Source organism: Eriocheir sinensis, unplaced genomic scaffold (assembly GCF_024679095.1).
Source record: "Eriocheir sinensis breed Jianghai 21 unplaced genomic scaffold, ASM2467909v1 Scaffold551, whole genome shotgun sequence".
NCBI classification, from domain to species: domain Eukaryota; kingdom Metazoa; phylum Arthropoda; class Malacostraca; order Decapoda; family Varunidae; genus Eriocheir; species Eriocheir sinensis.
Window position 1 is genome coordinate 18,005 of NW_026111889.1, and position 10,314 is coordinate 28,318.

Below are 10,314 nucleotides of genomic sequence, written 5' to 3' on the forward strand. Positions count from 1 at the left end.
GCTGTACACGGTGCGAACGTGTCCTGTTCCAGTCTACTATTGTACGCTACAGAGGGATCTATCTCTCACTAAACTGGTAAAATAGAGAAGAAGATGTGTGTGTTTTCGCTCGAGTCTGCATGTATATACGAGAGAGAGAGAGAGAGAGAGAGAGAGAGAGAGAGAGAGAGAGAGAGAGAGAGAGAGAGAGAGAGAGAGAGAGAGAGAGAGAGTTCACATTCACACGCACGCACTCACCTAAGTTAGAGATTGTGTGTTTTTGTAGGAGTCTGCATATTAATGTGTGTGTGTGAGAGAGAGAGAGAGAGAGAGAGAGAGAGAGAGAGAGAGAGAGAGAGAGAGAGAGAGAGTGTGTGTGTGTGTGTGTGTGTGTGTGTGTGTGTGTGTGTGTGTGCGTGCGTGTTTACATTCGCACGCACACACACTCGCCTAAGCTGGAGAAGAAATGTGTGTGTTTCCGTTCGAGTCTGTATATATGCGAGAGAGAGAGAGTGTTCACATTCACACGCACGCACTCTCCTAAGCTAGAGAAGATTATATGTGTTTTTTCGCTCGAGTCTGCATATAAACGTGTGTTGGGTATAACAGAAACACAGAGTGGCTGGATGTGAGTGTAATAGCCGCAGGCGTACAGTGACCTGGCGGGCGTCTGGTCTGACTGACTCCCCCACTGGCTGTGTCCTTGAGCCTGGCTCGCAGTTGCCAGCTCTCACAAGAAACTAAAACTCCTACAACGTGTGTGAGAGAGAGAGAGAGAGAGAGAGAGAGAGAGAGAGAGAGAGAGAGAGAGAGAGAGAGAGAGTGTGTGTGTGTGTGTGTGTGTGTGTGTGTGTTCACATTCACACGCACACTCTCCCCTAAGCTAGAGAAGATTATGTGTGTGTTTTCGTTCGAGTGCATATATACGTGATGAGAGAGAGGGTGTTCACATTCGCAATTCCGAGGGCTGAATCCCGTGTGGGCTGAATCCTGTGGGCTGCATCCCGCGTGGGCTGAATCCCGTGTGGGCTGAATCCCGCGTGGGCTGAATCCCGCGTGGGCTGAATCCCATGTGGGCTGAATTCCGTGTGGGCTGAATTCCGTGGGCTGAATTCCGTGTGGGCGGAATCCCGTGTGGGCTGAATCCCGTGTGGGCTGAGTCCCGCGTGGGCTGAATTCCTTGGGCTGAATCCCGTGTGGACTGAACCCCGCGTGGGCTGAATTCCGTGGGCTGAATCCCGCGTGGGCTTAATTCCTTGGGCTGAATCCCGTGTGGGCTGAATTCCACGTCCACCCTCCTAAACGACGCAGTACGTGACACCCGATCAAAAACGACTCTCAGCCACGCCCTCCACCCGCCCGTGTAAATAGACGCCATGCATCGCAACAAACTCGTAACCGTGATCCCGCAAGTACCACCACCTCTATTACCAAGCCTCTAGATAACTTAAAAATCCTAAATTTCAATGCGTGTAGCATAAAAAACAAGTTTGATGAGATGAGATGTCTTGCTCTAACAGAAAATATTGACATAATTGCTATAACCGAAACATTTATCGACACCACATATATTGATTAAAGTTCCGAATACAACTTAGATGGCTACTGACTCTTCAACAAAGATCGTGTAAACCGTAGAGGTGGTGGCGTCGCCCTTTTTGTCAAAAGCTATTTGCAACCCACTGACAAAACACCAAGAGACAGTAACGTTGAACATTTGTGCGTGCGAGTAAACATTGCAAAAGTCAATTTAAATATATCTGTCACCTACAGGCCTCCCGGACAATCACTCGATGACGATCTTGATATGTACAGCGTTTTAAGGCAGTCACTTAATAACATCGACTCACCGATATTAGGAGACTTTAACCTCCCCCATATCGACTGGGCGACACTGTCAGGTACAGACGGCGAGCCACATAGAATGATCGAATTTTTAGAAGAAAATTATGTGGGCCAAATGGTTTCTGAACCAACTCGAGAAAATAACATACTCGACCTTGTTATAACTACCCAAGATAACCTAGTCAGTAATGTCACGGTAGGAGAAAACCTCGGTTCTTGCGATCATAAATTTGTCCGCGTCGACATTAGAGCTCAAACATCAGTGACGGAAAATAAAGTAAAGGTGTCCAATTTCAAAAGAGCTAACCTCGTAGAAATCCGACAAAAACTAACATAAATACAACTATCAGATGACGGCAATGTAGAGGAAGCCTGGCTAAGCTTTAAAAATCATTTACTCACACATTCGTCCCCTTGTGCGAGAAGCGAAATAACACTAATAAAAGCCCACCTTGGTTTAATAGCGAAATTAAACACTCAGTCAAAGAGAGAAAATTGTCTTACAGGTTAAAGAAAGAACAAAGCACTCCCGAAAACATTAGACTTTATTACAATACCAGGCGACGAGTAAAAAGACTAGTATGTCAGGCACAGCGTAGATATGAAGAAAATATTGCAGCCAACTGTAAAAATAATCCAAAATCCTTCTTCAGTTACATAAACAACAGAAAGGCGATCAGAAGTGGAATTGGACCTTTAACAAACAGCGACGGTGCACTAGTGACTGATAGCCAACACATTTCAAACCTCGTAAACAATTACTTTTCCTCGGTGTTTAATACTAACAGTCTTCCTCCCACTACCACCAACACCAGTATTAATGTAAATGTCGAGCATGCATTGCCTAATTTTGAAATAACAACCGATGAAGTCCTTAAAGCTCTCCAATCACTCAAAACAAATAAAAGTCCCGGACCCGATAAAGTATATCCTATATTGCTTAAAGAAACAAAGAGCAAAATAGTCTCCTCTCCCACGACCGTATTCAATATGTCCTTGCGACAAGGCATCGTCCCTTCGGATTGGAAAAAGGCTAACGTGACACCGATTTTTAAGAAAGGAGACCAAAAAATACCAGGTAATTACAGACCCATTAGTCTAACTTCAGTTGTAGGTAAGCTACTTGAGAGCATAATTAGAGACAAAATTGTGAGTTACCTTGAAAGGCACTCATTAATTTGGGATTCACAACATGGCTTCCGTAACAAAAGATCCTGCCTGTCAAACCTATTGACCTTTTATAACGAACTCTTCTCAGTTTATGACGTAACCAAATCATTGGACGTAGTTTATCTTGATTTCCAGAAAGCGTTTGATAAAGTCCCACATCATAAATTACTTTATAAATTAAAGCAAATAGGTATTGACGGTCAAGTAAACCAATGGATCGCGAATTGGTTGAGCAACAGACAACAAAGAGTGGTGATCGATGGATTTAACTCAGAGTGGGCGCCGGTCACTAGTGGCGTCCCTCAGGGCTCGGTTCTTGCACCAGTGCTCTTCATTATTTATATCAACGACGTGGATGTTGGACTCAATAATCGCATTAGTAAATTTGCAGACGACACAAAGATTGGTAACAATCGCCTCCAAAAGGATTTGCACTAAATTTCAGCTTGGTCGGATAAATGGGAGATGCCCGTTAACGTAGACAAGTGCCAAGTCCTTCAAGCTGGAACAAGAAATAAGAAGTTCGATTACGAGATGGGCGGTGTTAAACTTACAAGCGTTCAATGCGTTAAGGACTTGGGGGTCAAAATCGCGTCAAACCTCAAATTCTCACATCTCTGTATTGATGCAGCAAATAAAGCGAACAGAATGTTGGGCTTCATTAAAAGAAACTTTTTATTCAAGAATAAATATGTAATACCTCCGCTCTACAATAGTTTAGTCAGACCCCACTTGGAATATGCGGTACAGTTTTGGTCTCCCCATCATGCAAAGGACATTGCTAAATTAGAAGGTGTTCAGCGTCGGGCAACAAAAATGATCCCTTCCTTGCGCAACAAATCTTACGAAGAAAGGCTTTCCACCCTTAACATGTTCTCTCTTGAGAAACGTCGCCTCCGAGGAAAACTGATCGAATGTTTTAAAATACTTAATGGTTTCACGAATGTAGACAGAACAAAGTTGTTTATGATCGATGACACTCTGCGAACGAGGAACAATGGCATAAAACTCAAATGTAGACAAGTAAATTTAGACTGCACCAAATTTTTCTTCACCAACGTTGTAGTGCGAGAATGGAATAAGCTCCCATCTTCAGTGGTCCAGTGTAACACGATTGACTCCTTTAAAAACAAGCTCGACCAACACTTCCTTGAACTTATTATTAACTAGAGTAGAAATGAAACGTTTTGGAGCCATCCGATTAATGTAGAATCACTTAGGTTTAAGGACAGACCACCAGGTCTGGACCATGGGGTCTGTGTGGTCTGATTTTCTTTGTAAATCTTTGTAGATCTCTCTCTCTCTCTCTCTCTCTCTCTCTCTCTCTCTCTCTCTCTCTCTCTCTCTCTCTCTCTCTCTCTCTCTCTCTCTCTCTCTCTCTCTGTTGGCATCAGCTTTCGACTTGTCATCATGTTCTCAAAATCCGCGAATATTTGAGAATATAAGTCTGCGGATATAACAGGTAGCCTTTCAGTTGTTATTGTCAAATACAACAAAAATATAGTCATTAAGCTTATATAGAGAGAATTTGGAATGCACGGTGCAGCTTTACCCTTTTGACCATTATCTTTATACTTTCAATTATTTCTTATGAGTTTGATGAAGTGAATAATACTTAAAACGATATTGCTTTGGAGGTTGACGATGCTGAACTTCACAAAACACCGTATCCAAAAATAAAATGACTCCTTCTCAAAATACAATCCAAATTACAATCACAAACTCGTTCTTTGGTACTTCCTAATGGAATATTCATTTTTTTCCATAACTTGTAAACGTGTTCGTGGTTTGTGTTGTTACAGCGGTGGCGGCGTTTATTTCTTTTTTCACCGCGACGATCACCCTCATCATCAGTTGACGTTGTTTTTGACGACCACTCACTTATCAATATTGCCACTAAAGAGTCGTATAATTCAGGACATTTCTCAAGTAGCTTCAAGTTGGGTTGTGTGACTTGAAGATGTCAACCAAGAGCAACTGTATTTCGTTAGAGTTTATCAAAACAGTTGTTGTTGTAATGGAGGAAGATCTCATGCGGGGTGATGGTGATGGCGATGGCGTTGATGATGACGGTGGTGATGGTGTGGTGGTGGTGGTGGTGGAGCACGCTTACTAAAGAATATCACAAGTTCTGGATTTTCTTCTTGAGGTAGTGGTGGTGGTGATGGTGATGGTGGTGGTGGTGGAGCACGCTTACTAAAGAATATCACAAGTTCTGGATTTTCTTCTTGAGGTAGTGGTGGTGGTGATGGTGGTGGTGGTGGTGGTGGAGCACGCTTACTAAAGAATATCACAAGTTCTGGATTTTCTTCTTGAGGTAGTGGTGGTGGTGGTGGTGATGGTGGTGGTGGTGGTGGTGGAGCACGATAACTAAAGAATATCACAAGTTCTGGATTTTCTTCTTGAGGTAGTGGTGGTGGTGATGGTGTGGTGGTGGTGGTGGTGGTGGTGGTGGAGCACGCTAACTAAAGAATATCACAAGTTCTGGATTTTCTTCTTGAGGTAGTGGTGGTGGTGATGGGTGTGTCATCCTCGAATGATTAAGTAACTGGCGGTGGTGCTGAAGGCTGCGAACAATATTCCTCATCTTTTGTTTGTACACCGACAAATTAGCCCACAAATCTCCTCCTATTCCACACAACTTTCAGATAACACACCAGGAAAGTCATCACCTTCACTAACATCTCCACGACAGTTGCCATTGACACGCTCACCACACAAGTTTAGAATACACTCCAAATGTAAGTTGGTGGTAGTAGATGTAGTGGTGGTTGATGATAATATGGCGGTGCATTATGACGACTTAATTTGTGTTGTGTTGGTTTTAAGTTCCCTGTCGATGCCACCGTCATCTCTGTCGCCAACACTGAGGTCCATAATTGTTCTGTGACGATGCTAAATATCTTATTGTGGTGGTGGTGGTGGTGATAATGTGGTTGGTGCATGCGTGCTTAGTAAGCCAACCAGCCGCTACCCGTTATGATTTGAGGTGAGGCGGGACAGGACGGTATGGATCGGACGAGTCGACACAACCCACCCAGCATCTGGCGACGTTGAAACTCAAGTGTGAATACTAGACTTGGGGTGGTGGTGGTGGTGGTATTAGCCGTGCTGGGGGTCATGGTATTGTTGGGAGACATTATAGTGCACACACAGACACACGCACGCACGCGCAAGTAGTTTAACGAGATTTGAGAAGAGATTATGATAATTCTAGTGTTGCGGCTGTGCTGTGGCGGATCTTAAACTCTAAGCCTAGAGGGCGAACTTCTAATCCACTACCTTCAATAGGTTCAACAGTTATTACTACTAACAGCAAACTGCCATCACCACCTAGTCTCCAGGCTGGGCAAGTTAAGACATATAAGACAATTCCTCAGTACATTGAACTTCCGCCGCCTCTCGTGTTTCACGCATTTCCTCAACAGCCGTTCCACGTAACGGAATGGAAACTCCGCCATTGGAAATCTAATAAAAATGCGATTCCCCGTCAGCGTACCCGGTGAAAGGTTTTCGGAAAATCCTCTGACCTGAAAGGCTTTGAAGCTTTTTAGTTAAATTTCGTGTTTTTCAACTGACAAAAAAAAGGGATTATTCAACGCTTGCCTTGTTCTAATATATCACCTACGAGATAATTCCTTCGTAGATCACGAAGAAGACTCTGGCATGTTAAATCTCTCTCTCTCTCTCTCTCTCTCTCTCTCTCTCTCTCTCTCTCTCTCTCTCTCTCTCTCTCTCTGTATATATAGATCTTTTTCCCCTCGCCTTTGTAACTGTTATTTATATATTTTTCATTATGCGATTTCGTATTCGAATGATTATCTCCCTCTCCCTATGCTCTCTTTCTCCTCTCTCTTTCTCCCTCTCACAGACACACTGAACCCCCCCCCCCCCACACACACACACACACAAACACACACACACTCGAGCCCTACACGTCAGCCTTTCTGTAGCTTACCCGCACACTGATACAATTATAATATGGACTTCAAAATCATGATAACAATATTGTGTACTCACGTTGGCGTCGTCCCACACAGCACAACTTACCTGAAAACAAACAAGAGAGAGATATAAGAGCAACACTCCATATGAAGAGGATCGAGTCAAATGAAAGACAAAAATAAGTGAATAACTATTGAACTGGAGAAAAAAAGGGAAAAGGAAGAAAATAAAGGGAAAGGAAGACCATGTGAAGAAAACGTGGAAGATTTAATGGAGGACTAAAAGCAAATTATTAAATGAAGGAAAAAAAGACTTTGGAGGAAAGAAAGATAGAAAAAAAGAAAGGAAAAGGGGAAGGAGGAACACGTAGAGGAAATATGGAAGATTTAGCGAAGGAGTGAATGACGAAAAAGAAACCAATTGCAATAAGGAATAGAAACAAACAGTGAACGGACAAAAGAACTGGAAAGGAAAGTGGAAATAAATAAAGAAATATTGGAAGGAAGATCACATGGAGGAAGAAAAGTGGAAGGCTAAGAGGAAAAGAGAATGTAGGAAGAGGAATGAATTGAAATGAGAGATGGAAGTAAAATATTAATGAAGGAAAGACATGTAGTGAAAAGTGGAAAGGAAGAGAAGGTAAATGAAAGATAGATCATGTGGAGAAACGTTTGAAGAAGGTGTGTAAAAGTAAAAAGTAAAAATAAAATTGAAATGAGGACCAGAAGAAAGAATATATGAAGGAGGACAAAGAAAATAGTGGAAACAATGGGAAGGAAGAAAGAGGAAATGTTAGGCAATGCACGGGGAATGAGGAAGGTATAGAGAGGCAGGAAGGAGGAAGGAAGGGAAGGAGGGAGGGAAAACGGAAATAATAAAGACCATATGATAGTAGAATAGTGAATGCTTACAAGGAGGGTTAAGAGTAGAGAAGGGAGGAAGGGAGGAAGGGAGGAAGGGAAGGTGTAGGTAACGAAAAGCCAGATAATAGCACAATCGTGAGTGTGTATCAGAAGGTTTAGAAAAGAGAGAGGGGGAGGCAGGAAGGAAGAGGAAGGAGGAAAATAGCAAAGGGTCACATGATAATACAAGGGTTAGTGTTGATCGGAGGGTTTGGAAAAAGAGAGAGGTGGGAGGAAGAGAGGGAAGGAGGGAAGGAGAAGCGAAGAGAGAAATATCACACAATCATAATAGTTCAAGTGAGTGTTTATTAAACGGTTTAGAAATAGAGAGTGGGAGGAAGGAAGGGAGGGAGGGAGGGAAGCAGGGAAAGAGAAATAACATAAATCACATATTTAAAAAAAAGTGTGATTATCAGAATGCTTGGAAATAGAAAAGGGGGAGGGGGAGGAAGACAGGAAGGGAGGGAAAAGAGCGAAATAGCAAAGTGTTATAATGATAATACTAAAGTAAGTGTTTATCAGGTCTATAAAGAGGGAGGGAGAAAGGAAAGGAGCGAGGGGAGGAAGAGGAAAGAGGAAAACAACAGAGGATAACATGATCATACCGAAAAGAGTTTATCAGAATGTTTACAATAAGAGAGAGAGAGAGAGAGAGAGAGAGAGAGAGAGAGAGAGAGAGAGAGAGAGAGAGAGAGAGAGAGAGAGAGAGAGAGAGAGAAAACTAAGGGCGGGAAGAAGTATAAACAAATAAACGATACAGAAGAGTGTATCAGAGAGCTTAGACAAAGAGAGAGCGAGGGAGAGAGAGAGATAGAGACAAAAAGAAAGGAAAAGAGGGAGGAAATATGTAACAAAGGCTAACATGATAACACATAAGAGTGTATATAGAGTGCAGCTAACGTCCACACCTGACATCAGACATACATTTGTACAGGCAGAGACAGATCGTATATAGCAGAGCCCGGCGCACGCACTCACCCGCGGCTCCTAGCCCCGTGCTGAGCGTGACGGCGCCGGCAAACAGATCAAAATATCCATCATGATAAAATGCAATAACGTCTGTTTATGTCAATATTGGGGCGGCAGCAACGACAATAACTAGAACTAGAACTATACTATACTATTTTTACTACTAATATCATACCAATTCTCTCTCTCTCTCTCTCTCTCTCTCTCTCTCTTACCAACACTAAAATTACATTAAGAAACACAACACCAACAATATAAATAACAAATAACAATGAGCTGATAAAAGTAACGCAAACCACACAAAACAAACGCAATACAGTACAAGCAAACGACACAATACAATACAAACAATAAAATCGACGGGGACAACAGCGACAACTTAAACCACAAAAGCAATAATAATAATAATAATAATGATAATAATAACAATGGGTTCCCATGAGTGTTTTTTTTAGCTTCATGGTACAGGAGGAAGGCCGTTTGTGATGACCCTCATCACACTACCTTTGCAAATGTCAAAAACTACTACGAGAACTTTGTCAAATATGTTTGCTTACGCGCTGAAATGTTTTAACAATATGGACCAAGCCTAGTCTGAACAAATAATATGAAAGTGGCTCTCGGGTCGAAAACTCTCGCACTGCTTATTGAAAACTTCTGAGAATACACTGACACAAAGAATCCGTATGTCTGAGATTTGTCAACGGGTGAAAATCGGAATATCTAAAATCGAGGCGTATTGACAAGTTTTCTTATGGCAAAAGTTGTGCAATATGGAAAACCTCCTTGAAGATAGCATAGTCTTCTTTAGCATAAGAGAAAACTAAAGACTTGAAACTTCAATCTTCTGAATGAGTGTAAGGAGAGATTGCCATTATGTTCATGTGCATGCGGTCAAAACTAGAATTTTTTTTGAAATGGTAGTAATGGTGGTGGTGGTTGTAGTAGTAGTCAAAGTAATGGTAGTAGACGCGGTGGCCGAGTGGTTAGCGTGCGGGCATGGTGAGCTCGGGGACCCAGGTTCGAGACCCAGCGCTACACCCTGACGCCTTTCAATCATCGCCGAGGGGCGGATGAGTACCCATATGCTGTCCAGATGTTTAGTCATCCCAAACTTCAGCGACTTCGGTCATGAGGAGCACGGGGTTGGGGGGTTGGGGGGGGAGGCATGGGCCTGGCAAGAGTCATCTATCGAGGCAGTCAATATGAAGAAAATTCGCCTGCGCCACTAACGGGTTGGGGTCGTCCACGAGACCCAAGAAATGGCGTTACAGGCAGCACCAAAGTGGTAGTGGTAGGAATGGCAGCAGCAGTAACAGTAATAATGGTTGGAGCAGCAGCCGGAGAGATGAGTGGGAAGGTGAGTAATAGAATGGAGATGAATATAACAAGAAGAACAGTACCAGCAATACTGATAAGAACGATAGGCAGAGGGAAGGAAATTCAAATGTTGCAAGTCATGGTAAATCAAGACATCCTACAGCTAATAGGAGTCAGTAAACAT